The following is a 15688-nucleotide window of genomic DNA, read 5'->3' on the forward strand; positions in this document are numbered from 1 at the left end:
CCCTGGAAGCCTAATCGGGCATAAAAAGCTAGGCGGAACGGCCCCAAAGCTCCACACGGAAGTCCCAAAAAAGCTCCATGATTGGTCAATAATGCTTAGCCGCCTCCCTGGAAGCCTAATCGGGCATAAAAAGTTAGGCGGAACGGCCCCAAAGCTCCACACGGAAGTCCCAAAAAAGCTCCATGATTGGTCAATAATGCTTAGCCGCCTCCCTGGAAGCCTAATCGGGCATAAAAAGTTAGGCGGAACGGCCCCAAAGCTCCACACGGAAGTCCCAAAAAAGCTCCATGATTGGTCAATAATGCTTAGCCGCCTCCCTGGAAGCCTAATCGGGCATAAAAAGCTAGGCGGAACGGCCCCAAAGCTCCACACGGAAGTCCCAAAAAAGCTCCATGATTGGTCAATAATGCTTAGCCGCCTCCCTGGAAGCCTAATCGGGCATAAAAAGTTAGGCGGAACGGCTCCAAAGCTCCACACGGAAGTCCCAAAAAAGCTCCATGATTGGTCAATAATGCTTAGCCGCCTCCCTGGAAGCCTAATCGGGCATAAAAAGTTAGGCGGAACGGCCCCAAAGCTCCACACGGAAGTCCCAAAAAAGCTCCATGATTGGTCAATAATGCTTAGCCGCCTCCCTGGAAGCCTAATCGGGCATAAAAAGTTAGGCGGAACGGCCCCAAAGCTCCACACGGAAGTCCGAAAAAAGCTCAAAAATTTTCTAAGTGCCAACGGCTCATTCGCCGTAATGTGTCCGCTCCGCGCTGGTTCCCCGGTCGGCCGCGAATAGCGCAAAATCAGCCTCACGGAAGTTCGAAAAAAGCTCAAAAATTTTCTAAGTGCCAACGGCTCATTCGCCGTAATGTGTCCGCTCCGCGCTGGTTCCCCGGTCGGCCGCGAATAGCGCAAAAATCAGCCTAAGTGCAGTACCAACCTTGGCGTGTTGGTGCGCCAGAGTACGATGAGTTGGTCCCCCTAGTCACTGTACTCATTACCTTTACCCCCTAATCGCAAAATATACACCGTGTTCCAAATTATTATGCAAGTGATATTTATCTCAGATTTTCCCAAAATAGTCAGCGGTGGTTCCTTGAAATGTTACCCGGCTTTCAAGCTCTCCTGCCCGGCGTGAGTTTCGCGTCCGCGCCCCCTCTTTGGCTCCGCGGTGGTTCCTTGAAATGTTACCCGGCTTTTCACCGTGTTCCAAATTATTATGCAAGTGATATTTATCTCAGATTTTCCCAAAATAGTCAGCGGTGGTTCCTTGAAATGTTACCCGGCTTTCAAGCTCTCCTGCCCGGCGTGAGTTTCGCGTCCGCGCCCCCTCTTTGGCTCCGCGGTGGTTCCTTGAAATGTTACCCGGCTTTTGAGCTCTCCTGCCCGGCGTGAGTTTCGCGTCCGCGCCCCCTCTTTGGCCAGCGGATTTTTCAATCAAAAACAAACAAGTTACATTTTAACATAGGAGCCTTTATTTAACAGCAGCTTCACAATCCTTGCATCCATTGACCTTGTGAGATTTTGGACAGTTTCTGGTTGAATGTCTTTGCAGGATTTCAGAATAGCCTCCCAGAGCTGCTGTTTGGAAGTGAACTGCCTCCCACCCTCGTAGATCTTCTGCTTGACGATGCTCCAAAAGTTTTCAATAGGATTGAGGTCAGGGGAGGATGGTGGCCACACCATCAGCTTCTCCCCTTTCAGTCCCATATTAGCCAAAGCTGCTGAAGTATTTCTTGCAGCATGAGATGGTGCATTGTCGTGCATGAAGATGATTTTGCTCCGGAAAGCACGGTTCTTCCTGTTGTACCATGGACGAAAGTGGTCACTCAGAAACTCCACATACGTTACAGACGTCATTTTCACGCCTTCAGGGACCCTAAAGGGGCCAAGCAGCTCTCTCCCCATGATTCCGGCCCAAAACATGACTCCGCCACCTTCTTGCTGACGCCGCAGCCTTGTTGGGCTATCGTGGCCGTCCACCAACCATCCACGACTCCATCCATCTGTAAAGTCAAGTCAAATCAAGTTTATTTGTATAGCCCTAAATCACAAGCAGTCTCAAAGGGCTTCACATAGACAGAAATTGACAATTATTCTAAATTTCTACACCTACCTGGACCGTCGAGTGTTGCACGACACTCATCAGTGAACAGGACTGTCTGAAAATTAGTCTTCATGTAATCCTGGGCCCACTGCAGCCGTTTCTGCTTGTTCGCGTTGTTGAGGGGTGGCCGAATGGAGGGTTTCCGCATAACTGCGAGGCTCTGTAGGATCCTGCACCTCGACGTTCGTGGGACTTGACTGGCACGTGCGGCGTCGAATATTTGTTTGCTAGTACGTAGCGGCATGCTAGCAGCCACCCTCTTGATTCGACGTTTTTGTCTTGCAGAAATCTTTCTCGGTGTGCCTTTGTCTGCACGAACACGCGTGTGCTCCGAATCAGCGACGAATTTCTTCAAAGTTCGATGGTCGCGCTTAAGCTTTCGTGCAATATCGAATGTCTGCATACCTTGTCCAAGGCATCGAACGATTTCACGCTTCTCGACAGCAGAGAGATCCTTTTTCCTCCCCATGGTTGAACGAAATGGCCGAACGCTTAAAAACGCGGAACTTAAATAGACTTGTTAATTACTACAATTGCGCTCACCTGGCAGACTACCATGGACTGTACCATGACTGAGGGTGATTTCAGTACTTGAAAAACAAAAAATGTAATCTTTATGACACTTAAATACATTTTGCATAATAATTTGGAACACGGGACCGTGTTCCAAATTATTATGCAAATGATATTTATCTCAGATTTTCCTAAATAGCTTCCTTGAAATGTTACCCGGCTTTTGAGCTCTCCTGCCCGGCGTGGGTTTGCGTCAGCGCCCGGTAACATTATGGAAGCTAAAAGAAAGAAAAAAGAAACAAATCTAAGTGCGATTGCTGGTGTCTAAATACATTTTGCATAATAATTTGGAACACGGGACCGTGTTCCAAATTATTATGCAAGTGATATTTATCTCAGATTTTCCCAAAATAGTCAGCGGTGGTTCCTTGAAATGTTACCCGGCTTTCAAGCTCTCCTGCCCGGCGTGAGTTTCGCGTCCGCGCCCCCTCTTTGGCTCCGCGGTGGTTCGTTCCTTGAAATGTTACCCGGCTTTTGAGCTCTCCTGCCCGGCGTGGGTTTGCGTCAGCGGCCGGTAACATTATGGAAGCTAAAAGAAAGAAAAAAGAAACAAATCTAAGAGCAAGTGCTGGTGTCATTTACTCGTCGTGCCGACCGGAGGGAGGCCACTCCCCGCCACAGCTGAACAGTCATCCCGGCCTAGTGGAGGTCTGCGCAGGGGGGGTCTTCCTTGAAATCTTAGCCGCCTTCCGAGCTCTCCTGTCCGGCGTGGGTTTGCGTCAGCGGCCGGTGTCATTTACTCGTCGTGCCGACCGGAGGGAGGCCACTCCCCGCCACAGCTGAACAGTCATCCCGGCCTAGTGGAGGTCTGCGCAGGGGGGGTCTTCCTTGAAATCTTAGCCGCCTTCCGAGCTCTCCTGCCCGGCGTGGGTTTGCGTCAGCGCCCGGTAACATTATGGAAGCTAAAAGAAAGAAAAAAGAAACAAATCTAAGAGCAAGTGCTGGTGTATTTACTCGTCGTGTCCACCGGAGGGAGGCCACTCCCCGCCACAGCTGAACAGTCATCCCGGCCTAGTGGAGGTCTGCGCAGGGGGGGTCTTCCTTGAAATCTTAGCCGCCTTCCGAGCTCTCCTGTCCGGCGTGGGTTTGCGTCAGCGGCCGGTGTCATTTACTCGTCGTGCCGACCGGAGGGAGGCCACTCCCCGCCACAGCTGAACAGTCATCCCGGCCTAGTGGAGGTCTGCGCAGGGGGGGTCTTCCTTGAAATCTTAGCCGCCTTCCGAGCTCTCCTGTCCGGCGTGGGTTTGCGTCAGCGGCCGGTGTCATTTACTCGTCGTGCCGACCGGAGGGAGGCCACTCCCCGCCACAGCTGAACAGTCATCCCGGCCTAGTGGAGGTCTGCGCAGGGGGGGTCTTCCTTGAAATCTTAGCCGCCTTCCGAGCTCTCCTGTCCGGCGTGGGTTTGCGTCAGCGGCCGGTGTCATTTACTCGTCGTGCCGACCGGAGGGAGGCCACTCCCCGCCACAGCTGAACAGTCATCCCGGCCTAGTGGAGGTCTGCGCAGGGGGGGTCTTCCTTGAAATCTTAGCCGCCTTCCGAGCTCTCCTGTCCGGCGTGGGTTTGCGTCAGCGGCCGGTGTCATTTACTCGTCGTGCCGACCGGAGGGAGGCCACTCCCCGCCACAGCTGAACAGTCATCCCGGCCTAGTGGAGGTCTGCGCAGGGGGGGTCTTCCTTGAAATCTTAGCCGCCTTCCGAGCTCTCCTGTCCGGCGTGGGTTTGCGTCAGCGGCCGGTGTCATTTACTCGTCGTGCCGACCGGAGGGAGGCCACTCCCCGCCGCAGCTGAACAGTCATCCCGGCCTAGTGGAGGTCTGCGCAGGGGGGGTCTTCCTTGAAATCTTAGCCGCCTTCCGAGCTCTCCTGCCCGGCGTGGGTTTGCGTCAGCGCCCGGTAACATTATGGAAGCTAAAAGAAAGAAAAAAGAAACAAATCTAAGAGCAAGTGCTGGTGTATTTACTCGTCGTGTCCACCGGAGGGAGGCAACTCCCCGCCGCAGCTGCAGAGGCAGCTTTGAAAAGTCATCCTGGCCTAGTGGAGGTCTGCGCAGGGGGGGTCTTCCTTGAAATCTTAGCCGCCTTCCGAGCTCTCCTGCCCGGCGTGGGTTTGCGTCAGCGGCCGGTGTCATTTACTCGTCGTGCCGACCGGAGGGAGGCCACTCCCCGCCGCAGCTGAACAGTCATCCCGGCCTAGTGGAGGTCTGCGCAGGGGGGGTCTTCCTTGAAATCTTAGCCGCCTTCCGAGCTCTCCTGCCCGGCGTGGGTTTGCGTCAGCGCCCGGTAACATTATGGAAGCTAAAAGAAAGAAAAAAGAAACAAATCTAAGAGCAAGTGCTGGTGTATTTACTCGTCGTGTCCACCGGAGGGAGGCAACTCCCCGCCGCAGCTGCAGAGGCAGCTTTGAAAAGTCATCCTGGCCTAGTGGAGGTCTGCGCAGGGGGGGTCTTCCTTGAAATCTTAGCCGCCTTCCGAGCTCTCCTGCCCGGCGTGGGTTTGCGTCAGCGCCCGGTAACATTATGGAAGCTAAAAGAAAGAAAAAAGAAACAAATCTAAGAGCAAGTGCTGGTGTATTTACTCGTCGTGTCCACCGGAGGGAGGCAACTCCCCGCCGCAGCTGCAGAGGCAGCTTTGAAAAGTCATCCTGGCCTAGTGGAGGTCTGCGCAGGGGGGGGGGGTCCTTCCTTGAAATCTTAGCCGCCTTCCGAGCTCTCCTGCCCGGCGTGGGTTTGCGTCAGCGGCCGGTGTCATTTACTCGTCGTGTCCACCGGAGGGAGGCCACTCCCCGCCGCAGCTGCAGCGGCAGCTTTGAAACGTCATCCCGGCCCCCTGGAACTGTGCGCGGGGGGGGCGATGCGTCCCGTGCGAGGTACCAGGTCGCGCTGCGCCGTCTGCCTGGCCGCTTTGGGCCCGCTGGAAGTCTATTAAAGCTCCGCGATCTCCGCCTCGGTGCTTAAAAAGCGTCCATCCGCTCTCCTGGAGCTTTTTTCGGTCATCTCGTCCGCGTGCACGGCCTGCCGGTGGCACCGGCTGGAGCTCCGCAAAAAGCTCCATTTCTGTTAAAAATGCTTAGCCGCGTCCCTGGAAGCCCAATCGGGCGTAGAAAGTGAGGGGGAAGGCCCCCAAAGCACCGGCTGGAAGTCCCAAAAAAGCTCCATGATTGGTCAAAAATGCTTAGCCGCGTCCCTGGAAGCGTAATCGGGCGTAAAAAGTGAGGCGGACCGGCCCTGGAGCTCCGTGTGGAGGTCCTCAAAAAGCTCCATAACGTGTTAAAAATGCTTAGCCGCGTCCCTGGAAGCGTAATCGGGCGTAAAATGTTAGGCGGAACGCCCCTGGAGAAAAAAAAATCCGCTCCTGGTACCTAAAATTTTCTCCAGCGGCGGGCTCGGAGTCTCATCTTTCTCCTGGCCGAGAAAAGAGCACTTTCCCCCGGACACCGAACCAGTCAACGTCCCCCTCCTGAGTGGACAAAAAAAATCCACTCCTGGTACCTAAGATTTTCTCCAGCGGCGGGCTTGGGACGAAAATGAATCTTCCTCCCGAAATTAAACCACTATAGGCGGACGCCAGCCCCAAGCACCAGCCCGCATAATAATTTGGAACACGGCACCGTGTTCCAAATTATTATGCAAATCTAATCGGGCGTAAAAAGTGAGGCGGACCGGCCCTGGAGCTCCGTGTGGAGGTCCTCAAAAAGCTCCATAACGTGTTAAAAATGCTTAGCCGCGTCCCTGGAAGCGTAATCGGGCGTAAAAAGTGAGGCGGACCGGCCCTGGAGCTCCGTGTGGAGGTCCTCAAAAAGCTCCATTTCTGTTAAAAATGCTTAGCCGCGTCCCTGGAAGCCCAATCGGGCGTAGAAAGTGAGGGGGAAGGCCCCCAAAGCACCGGCTGGAAGTCCCAAAAAAGCTCCATGATTGGTCAAAAATGCTTAGCCGCGTCCCTGGAAGCGTAATCGGGCGTAAAAAGTGAGGCGGACCGGCCCTGGAGCTCCGTGTGGAGGTCCTCAAAAAGCTCCATTTCTGTTAAAAATGCTTAGCCGCGTCCCTGGAAGCCCAATCGGGCGTAGAAAGTGAGGGGGAAGGCCCCCAAAGCACCGGCTGGAAGTCCCAAAAAAGCTCCATGATTGGTCAAAAATGCTTAGCCGCGTCCCTGGAAGCCCAATCGGGCATAAAAAGTTAGGCGGAACGGCCCCAAAGCTCCACACGGAAGTACCAAAAAAGCTCCATGATTGGTCAATAATGCTTAGCCGCCTCCCTGGAAGCCTAATCGGGCATAAAAAGCTAGGCGGAACGGCCCCAAAGCTCCACACGGAAGTCCCAAAAAAGCTCCATGATTGGTCAATAATGCTTAGCCGCCTCCCTGGAAGCCTAATCGGGCATAAAAAGTTAGGCGGAACGGCCCCAAAGCTCCACACGGAAGTCCCAAAAAAGCTCCATGATTGGTCAATAATGCTTAGCCGCCTCCCTGGAAGCCTAATCGGGCATAAAAAGCTAGGCGGAACGGCCCCAAAGCTCCACACGGAAGTCCCAAAAAAGCTCCATGATTGGTCAATAATGCTTAGCCGCCTCCCTGGAAGCCTAATCGGGCATAAAAAGTTAGGCGGAACGGCTCCAAAGCTCCACACGGAAGTCCCAAAAAAGCTCCATGATTGGTCAATAATGCTTAGCCGCCTCCCTGGAAGCCTAATCGGGCATAAAAAGTTAGGCGGAACGGCCCCAAAGCTCCACACGGAAGTCCCAAAAAAGCTCCATGATTGGTCAATAATGCTTAGCCGCCTCCCTGGAAGCCTAATCGGGCATAAAAAGCTAGGCGGAACGGCCCCAAAGCTCCACACGGAAGTCCCAAAAAAGCTCCATGATTGGTCAATAATGCTTAGCCGCCTCCCTGGAAGCCTAATCGGGCATAAAAAGTTAGGCGGAACGGCTCCAAAGCTCCACACGGAAGTCCCAAAAAAGCTCCATGATTGGTCAATAATGCTTAGCCGCCTCCCTGGAAGCCTAATCGGGCATAAAAAGTTAGGCGGAACGGCCCCAAAGCTCCACACGGAAGTCCCAAAAAAGCTCCATGATTGGTCAATAATGCTTAGCCGCCTCCCTGGAAGCCTAATCGGGCATAAAAAGCTAGGCGGAACGGCCCCAAAGCTCCACACGGAAGTCCCAAAAAAGCTCCATGATTGGTCAATAATGCTTAGCCGCCTCCCTGGAAGCCTAATCGGGCATAAAAAGCTAGGCGGAACGGCTCCAAAGCTCCACACGGAAGTCCCAAAAAAGCTCCATGATTGGTCAATAATGCTTAGCCGCCTCCCTGGAAGCCTAATCGGGCATAAAAAGTTAGGCGGAACGGCCCCAAAGCTCCACACGGAAGTCCCAAAAAAGCTCCATGATTGGTCAATAATGCTTAGCCGCCTCCCTGGAAGCCTAATCGGGCATAAAAAGCTAGGCGGAACGGCCCCAAAGCTCCACACGGAAGTCCCAAAAAAGCTCCATGATTGGTCAATAATGCTTAGCCGCCTCCCTGGAAGCCTAATCGGGCATAAAAAGTTAGGCGGAACGGCCCCAAAGCTCCACACGGAAGTCCCAAAAAAGCTCCATGATTGGTCAATAATGCTTAGCCGCCTCCCTGGAAGCCTAATCGGGCATAAAAAGTTAGGCGGAACGGCCCCAAAGCTCCACACGGAAGTCCCAAAAAAGCTCCATGATTGGTCAATAATGCTTAGCCGCCTCCCTGGAAGCCTAATCGGGCATAAAAAGCTAGGCGGAACGGCCCCAAAGCTCCACACGGAAGTCCCAAAAAAGCTCCATGATTGGTCAATAATGCTTAGCCGCCTCCCTGGAAGCCTAATCGGGCATAAAAAGTTAGGCGGAACGGCTCCAAAGCTCCACACGGAAGTCCCAAAAAAGCTCCATGATTGGTCAATAATGCTTAGCCGCCTCCCTGGAAGCCTAATCGGGCATAAAAAGTTAGGCGGAACGGCCCCAAAGCTCCACACGGAAGTCCCAAAAAAGCTCCATGATTGGTCAATAATGCTTAGCCGCCTCCCTGGAAGCCTAATCGGGCATAAAAAGTTAGGCGGAACGGCCCCAAAGCTCCACACGGAAGTCCGAAAAAAGCTCAAAAATTTTCTAAGTGCCAACGGCTCATTCGCCGTAATGTGTCCGCTCCGCGCTGGTTCCCCGGTCGGCCGCGAATAGCGCAAAATCAGCCTCACGGAAGTTCGAAAAAAGCTCAAAAATTTTCTAAGTGCCAACGGCTCATTCGCCGTAATGTGTCCGCTCCGCGCTGGTTCCCCGGTCGGCCGCGAATAGCGCAAAAATCAGCCTAAGTGCAGTACCAACCTTGGCGTGTTGGTGCGCCAGAGTACGATGAGTTGGTCCCCCTAGTCACTGTACTCATTACCTTTACCCCCTAATCGCAAAATATAGTCAGAACGTATATGCAGAAGACTATTTTTTTCTTTTTTAAAATTTTCTAAGTGCCAGCGGATGCTGGCACACGAACTGTCCGAGCTACGACGGTTCTCCGGTCGGACAGCGAGGGTGAAAAAGCGGTCCTAAAATCACCGAGGGCTGCCGCACAAGTTGTCCGAGTGGCGACGGTTCCCCGGTCGGCCACGAATGTCGAAAATTCGGCCTCTCCACCACGGAGGTCGGTGAGAATTTCAGAATATTTTCTAAGTGCGAGCGTGGGCTGCCGCACAACTTGTCCGAGTGGCGACGGTTCCCCGGTCGGATCCGAATGTCGAAAATTCGGCCTCTCCACCACGGAGGTCGGTGAGAATTTCAGAATATTTTCTAAGTGCCAGCGTGGGCTGCCGCACAACTTGTCCGAGTGGCGACGGTTCCCCGGTCGGATCCGAATGTCGAAAATTCGGCCTCTCCACCACGGAGGTCGGTGAGAATTTCAGAATATTTTCTAAGTGCCAGCGTGGGCTGCCGCACAAGCTGTCCGAATTGCGACGGTTCTCCTTTCGGACCCGAATCGCAAAAATTCGGCCTCTCCACCACGGAAGTCGGTGAGAATTTCAGAATATTTTCTAAGTGCCAGCGTGGGCTGCCGCACAAGCTGTCCGCTTTGTCTGGTTCCCTCGGTCGGCCACGAATGGCGAAAAATCAGCCTCTCCTTCTGGAGCTCGCGCCAACTTTGGCAAATATTTTCTAAGTGCCAACGGCTCTTGCGCCGTAATGTGTCCGCTTTGTCTGGTTCCCTCGGTCGGCCACAAACAGCGAAAAATCAGCCTCTCCTTCTGGAGCTCGCGCCAACTTTGGCGAATATTTTCTAAGTGCCAACGGCTCTTGCGCCGTAATGTGTCCGCTTTGTCTGGTTCCCTCGGTCGGCCACGAACGGCGAAAAATCAGCCTCTCCTTCTGGAGCTCGCGCCAACTTTGGCGAATATTTTCTAAGTGCCAACGGCTCTTGCGCCGTAATGTGTCCGCTTTGTCTGGTTCCCTCGGTCGGCCACGAACGGCGAAAAATCAGCCTCTCCTTCTGGAGCTCGCGCCAACTTTGGCGAATATTTTCTAAGTGCCAACGGCTCTTGCGCCGTAATGTGTCCGCTTTGCCTGGTTCCCTCGGTCGGCCACGAACGGCGAAAAATCAGCCTCTCCTTCTGGAGCTCGCGCCAACTTTGGCGAATATTTTCTAAGTGCCAACGGCTCTTGCGCCGTAATGTTTCCGCTTTGCCTGGTTCCCTCGGTCGGCCACGAACGGCGAAAAATCAGCCTCTCCTTCTGGAGCTCGCGCCAACTTTGGCGAATATTTTCTAAGTGCCAACGGCTCTTGCGCCGTAATGTGTCCGCTTTGCCTGGTTCCCTCGGTCGGCCACGAACGGCGAAAAATCAGCCTCTCCTTCTGGAGCTCGCGCCAACTTTGGCGAATATTTTCTAAGTGCCAACGGCTCTTGCGCCGTAATGTGTCCGCTTTGCCTGGTTCCCTCGGTCGGCCACGAACGGCGAAAAATCAGCCTCTCCTTCTGGAGCTCGCGCCAACTTTGGCGAATATTTTCTAAGTGCCAACGGCTCTTGCGCCGTAATGTGTCCGCTTTGCCTGGTTCCCTCGGTCGGCCACGAACGGCGAAAAATCAGCCTCTCCTTCTGGAGCTCGCGCCAACTTTGGCAAATATCTTCTAAGTGCCAACGGCTCTTGCGCCGTAATGTGTCCGCTTTGTCTGGTTCCCTCGGTCGGCCACAAACGGCGAAAAATCAGCCTCTCCTTCTGGAGCTCGCGCCAACTTTGGCGAATATTTTCTAAGTGCCAACGGCTCTTGCGCCGTAAAGTGTCCGCTTTGCCTGGTTCCCTCGGTCGGCCACAAATAGCGAAAAATCAGCCTCTCCTTCTGGAGCTCGCCTAAGTGCCAACGGCTCTTGCGCCGTAAAGTGTCCGCTTTGCCTGGTTCCCTCGGTCGGCCACAAACGGCGAAAAATCAGCCTCTCCTTCTGGAGCTCGCGCCAACTTTGGCGAATATTTTCTAAGTGCCAACGGCTCTTGCGCCGTAAAGTGTCCGCTTTGCCTGGTTCCCTCGGTCGGCCACAAATAGCGAAAAATCAGCCTCTCCTTCTGGAGCTCGCCTAAGTGCCAACGGCTCTTGCGCCGTAATGTGTCCGCTTTGTCTGGTTCCCTCGGTCGGCCACAAACGGCGAAAAATCAGCCTCTCATTCTGGAGCTCGTGCCAACTTTGGCGAATATTTTCTAAGTGCCAACGGCTCTTGCGCCGTAATGTGTCCGCTTTGCCTGGTTCCCTCGGTCGGCCACGAACGGCGAAAAATCAGCCTCTCCTTCTGGAGCTCGCCTAAGTGCCAACGGCTCTTGCGCCGTAATGTGTCCGCTTTGCCTGGTTCCCTCGGTCGGCCACAAATAGCGAAAAATCAGCCTCTCCTTCTGGAGCTCGTGCCAACTTTGGCGAATATTTTCTAAGTGCCAACGGCTCTTGCGCCGTAATGTGTCCGCTTTGCCTGGTTCCCTCGGTCGGCCACAAATAGCGAAAAACCAGCCTCTCCTTCTGGAGCTCGCCTAAGTGCCAACGGCTCTTGCGCCGTAATGTGTCCGCTTTGCCTGGTTCCCTCGGTCGGCCACAAACGGCGAAAAATCAGCCTCTCCTTCTGGAGCTCGCCTAAGTGCCAACGGCTCTTGCGCCGTAATGTGTCCGCTTTGCCTGGTTCCCTCGGTCGGCCACAAATAGCGAAAAAGCAGCCTCTCCTTCTGGAGCTCGCCTAAGTGCCAACGGCTCTTGCGCCGTAATGTGTCCGCTTTGCCTGGTTCCCTCGGTCGGCCACGAACGGCGAAAAATCAGCCTCTCCTTCTGGAGCTCGCCTAAGTGCCAACGGCTCTTGCGCCGTAATGTGTCCGCTTTGCCTGGTTCCCTCGGTCGGCCACAAATAGCGAAAAATCAGCCTCTCCTTCTGGAGCTCGTGCCAACTTTGGCGAATATTTTCTAAGTGCCAACGGCTCTTGCGCCGTAATGTGTCCGCTTTGCCTGGTTCCCTCGGTCGGCCACAAATAGCGAAAAACCAGCCTCTCCTTCTGGAGCTCGCCTAAGTGCCAACGGCTCTTGCGCCGTAATGTGTCCGCTTTGCCTGGTTCCCTCGGTCGGCCACGAACGGCGAAAAATCAGCCTCTCCTTCTGGAGCTCGCCTAAGTGCCAACGGCTCTTGCGCCGTAATGTGTCCGCTTTGCCTGGTTCCCTCGGTCGGCCACAAATAGCGAAAAATCAGCCTCTCCTTCTGGAGCTCGCGCCAACTTTGGCGAATATTTTCTAAGTGCCAACGGCTCTTGCGCCGTAAAGTGTCCGCTTTGTCTGGTTCCCTCGGTCGGCCACAAATAGCGAAAAATCAGCCTCTCCTTCTGGAGCTCGCGCAAGTGCCAACGGCTCTTGCGCCGTAATGTGTCCGCTTTGTCTGGTTCCCTCGGTCGGCCACAAATAGCGAAAAATCAGCCTCTCCTTCTGGAGCTCGCGCAAGTGCCAACGGCTCTTGCGCCGTAATGTGTCCGCTTTGTCTGGTTCCCTCGGTCGGCCACAAATAGCGAAAAATCAGCCTCTCCTTCTGGAGCTCGTGCCAACTTTGGCGAATATTTTCTAAGTGCCAACGGCTCTTGCGCCGTAATGTGTCCGCTTTGTCTGGTTCCCTCGGTCGGCCACAAATAGCGAAAAATCAGCCTCTCCTTCTGGAGCTCGTGCCAACTTTGGCGAATATTTTCTAAGTGCCAACGGCTCTTGCGCCGTAAAGTGTCCGCTTTGCCTAGTTCCCTCGGTCGGCCACAAATAGCGAAAAATCAGCCTCTCCTTCTGGAGCTCGCGCCAACTTTGTCAAAAAATTTCTAAGTGCCAACGGCTCTTGCGCCGTAAAGTGTCCGCTTTGCCTGGTTCCCTCGGTCGGCCACAAATAGCGAAAAATCAGCCTCTCCTTCTGGAGCTCGCGCCAACTTTGTCGAAAAATTTCTAAGTGCCAACGGCTCTTGCGCCGTAAAGTGTCCGCTTTGTCTGGTTCCCTCGGTCGGCCGCAAATAGCGAAAAATCAGCCTCTCGCCCGTCAGGTACCAGGCGTTGGGGTACCAGGGGTAAGTGCAGTACCAGCTTTGGTCTGTTGGTGCGCCAGAGTACGATGAGTTGGTCCCCCTAGTCACTGTACTCATTACCTTTACCCCCAAATCGCAAAATATAGTCAGAACGAGTGTGGGGAACACAAGTTTTGGCCCCGAGAACCAGGCGGCTGGTGTCTCTAGCGATGTGTTCCCCCCCCAAAAAGTGTTCACATGCTCGGACAGCGAACCTAGGAGCTACCGCAAAGCACTCTGGAAGTGCAAGAGCGAAAAATTTTCTAAGTACAAAAACTCTCGAAAATTTTCAAAGTGTCACAGTGCTCGAAAATTTTCAAAGTGCTACATGCTTTCCATCCAAGGAAGGAATAGTGGAGGACCGGCCGCCTCCTTAAACACAAGCCGGCGGAACGACGGGGAGGACCGGCCGCCTCCTTAAACACAGGCCGGTGGAACGTTTGGCAGAATTCTTCTCGTGGAGGACCGGCCGCCTCCTTAAACACAAGCCGGCGGAACGACGGGGAGGACCGGCCGCCTCCTTAAACACAGGCCGGTGGAACGTTTGGCAGAATTCTTCTCGTGGAGGACCGGCCGCCTCCTTAAACACAGGCCGGTGGGAACGGTTGGCAGAATTGCGTGACGGCCGCCTGCTCCCGGCGTCCGCACGTGAACGAACACCCCCTCCCGGGGACGGCCGTCTGCTCCCGACCGCCGTCCTTCACCCCCTCACCTTCCGGACCCCCGTCTGCTCCCGGCGGGCCTCCGAGTACCCCCACCTTCTCCCGAACTGACCGACAGGCAATGAGACCCGCCTTGGTAGGGCCCCCACCGGCCCCGGCTCGCGCCGGCGTTGGGTGGACGGTTCCTCCCCACTTGCGGGTCGCTCTCCACGGAGGACCGGTCGCCTCACTAAACATAGGCCGGGCGAAAATCTGCGAATGTTATACATCCAAGGAGGGAGGACCGGCCGCCTCCTTAAACCACCGGCCGGGCGAAAATATGCGAATGTTATACATCCAAGGAGGGAGGACCGGTCGCCTCACTAAACATAGGCCGGGCGAAAATCTGCGAATGTTATACATCCAAGGAGGGAGGACCGGCCGCCTCCTTAAACCACCGGCCGGGCGAAAATCTGCGAATGTTATACATCCAAGAAAGGAAGGAAGGAGGGAACCGGCCGCCTCCTTAAACACAGGCCGGGCGAAAATCTGCGAATCTTATCCATCCAAGGACGGAGGACCGGCCGCCTCCTTAAACACAGGCCGGTGGGAACGGTTGGCAGAATCGCGTGACGGCCGCCTGCTCCCGGCGTCCGCACGTGAACGAACACCCCCTCCCGGGGACGGCCGTCTGCTCCCGGCCGCCGTCCTTCACCCCCCTCAGCTTCCGGACCCCCGTCTGCTCCCGGCGGGCCTCCGAGTACCCTCCCCTTCTCCCGAACTGACCGACTGGCACTCATGACCCGCCTTGGTAGGGCCCCCACCGGCCCCGGCTCGCGCCGGCGTTGGGTGGACGGTTCCTCCCCACTTGCGGGTCGCACTCTAGCGCCTCGGCCGCCGCGAGAGCGTGCGCTACGCGCCGCCCCCGCAGGCCTTGGCGCGACCGAACGGCAGCGAGACCGAGACGCCCCGAATCACCCACCTAGAGGAAATCAACGGAGGCCGAGCGCGCGATCCGATTGCGGCACGCCGCGTGGGTGTCCGCCGGCCGCGCCGGTCTACCGCGAATGCTGTTTCTCAAACCCTTGCCTAACCAGACGGCACCGCGGGATGTGTTGTCGCAACTCTGCTCGACTATCCGAATAGCCTTTCCCGACTACCGCGTTGCGGGAGGCGTCTTTCGTGCCGCCGGTGGCGTATGACCTTCCGCGAGAGGCGTGCGGGCTCGGGGGGGCCGCAACGACCGAGTCTGACTCGGACGGGGCGCAGCTTCCCTCCCGGTCGCAGCAATAAGCGCCGAACGCAGCGTTGGTCACCAGCCACCCCGGCGGGTTCGTCGGGAGCGCCGGTACCCTTCCGTAGCTAGTTGCCAGCTGGCCACAGCGGGCCGCACCGACCGAGTCTGACTCGGACGGGGCGCAGCTTCCCGTCTGGGTGACAGCGGCGCTGAGGACGGCGGGGCGGCCGGAACCCCTTCGACCCCCCGGCTCCCACCAGTGTCGATCAAACTCCGCATCCTGGCCGTAGCGCGAGACCGGCGGGCCGCAACGACCGAGTCTGACTCGGACGGGGCGCAGCTTCCCGCTTGGGCCTCGGCGCGCGCGCCTCGCGCGGGCAAGTCGCCGGCACAGCGCCGCGCCCCCGACCCCCGCTTTACGGAAACGAAGCGAGCCTCAGCGGGCCGCAACGACCGAGTCTGACTCGGACGGGGCGCAGCTTCCCGCCTGGGTCATCGCACGTTCCCCCAGCTCGGGCCTGGGAGGCCGACGCCTTTCCCCCGGACCACCGCCGTGCCCGCACGGTTCATCCTCGGCCCCCGCTGGCCAAGCCCGACCGA

Source organism: Syngnathus typhle, linkage group LG13 (genome assembly GCF_033458585.1).
Source record: "Syngnathus typhle isolate RoL2023-S1 ecotype Sweden linkage group LG13, RoL_Styp_1.0, whole genome shotgun sequence".
NCBI classification, from domain to species: Eukaryota; Metazoa; Chordata; class Actinopteri; order Syngnathiformes; family Syngnathidae; genus Syngnathus; species Syngnathus typhle.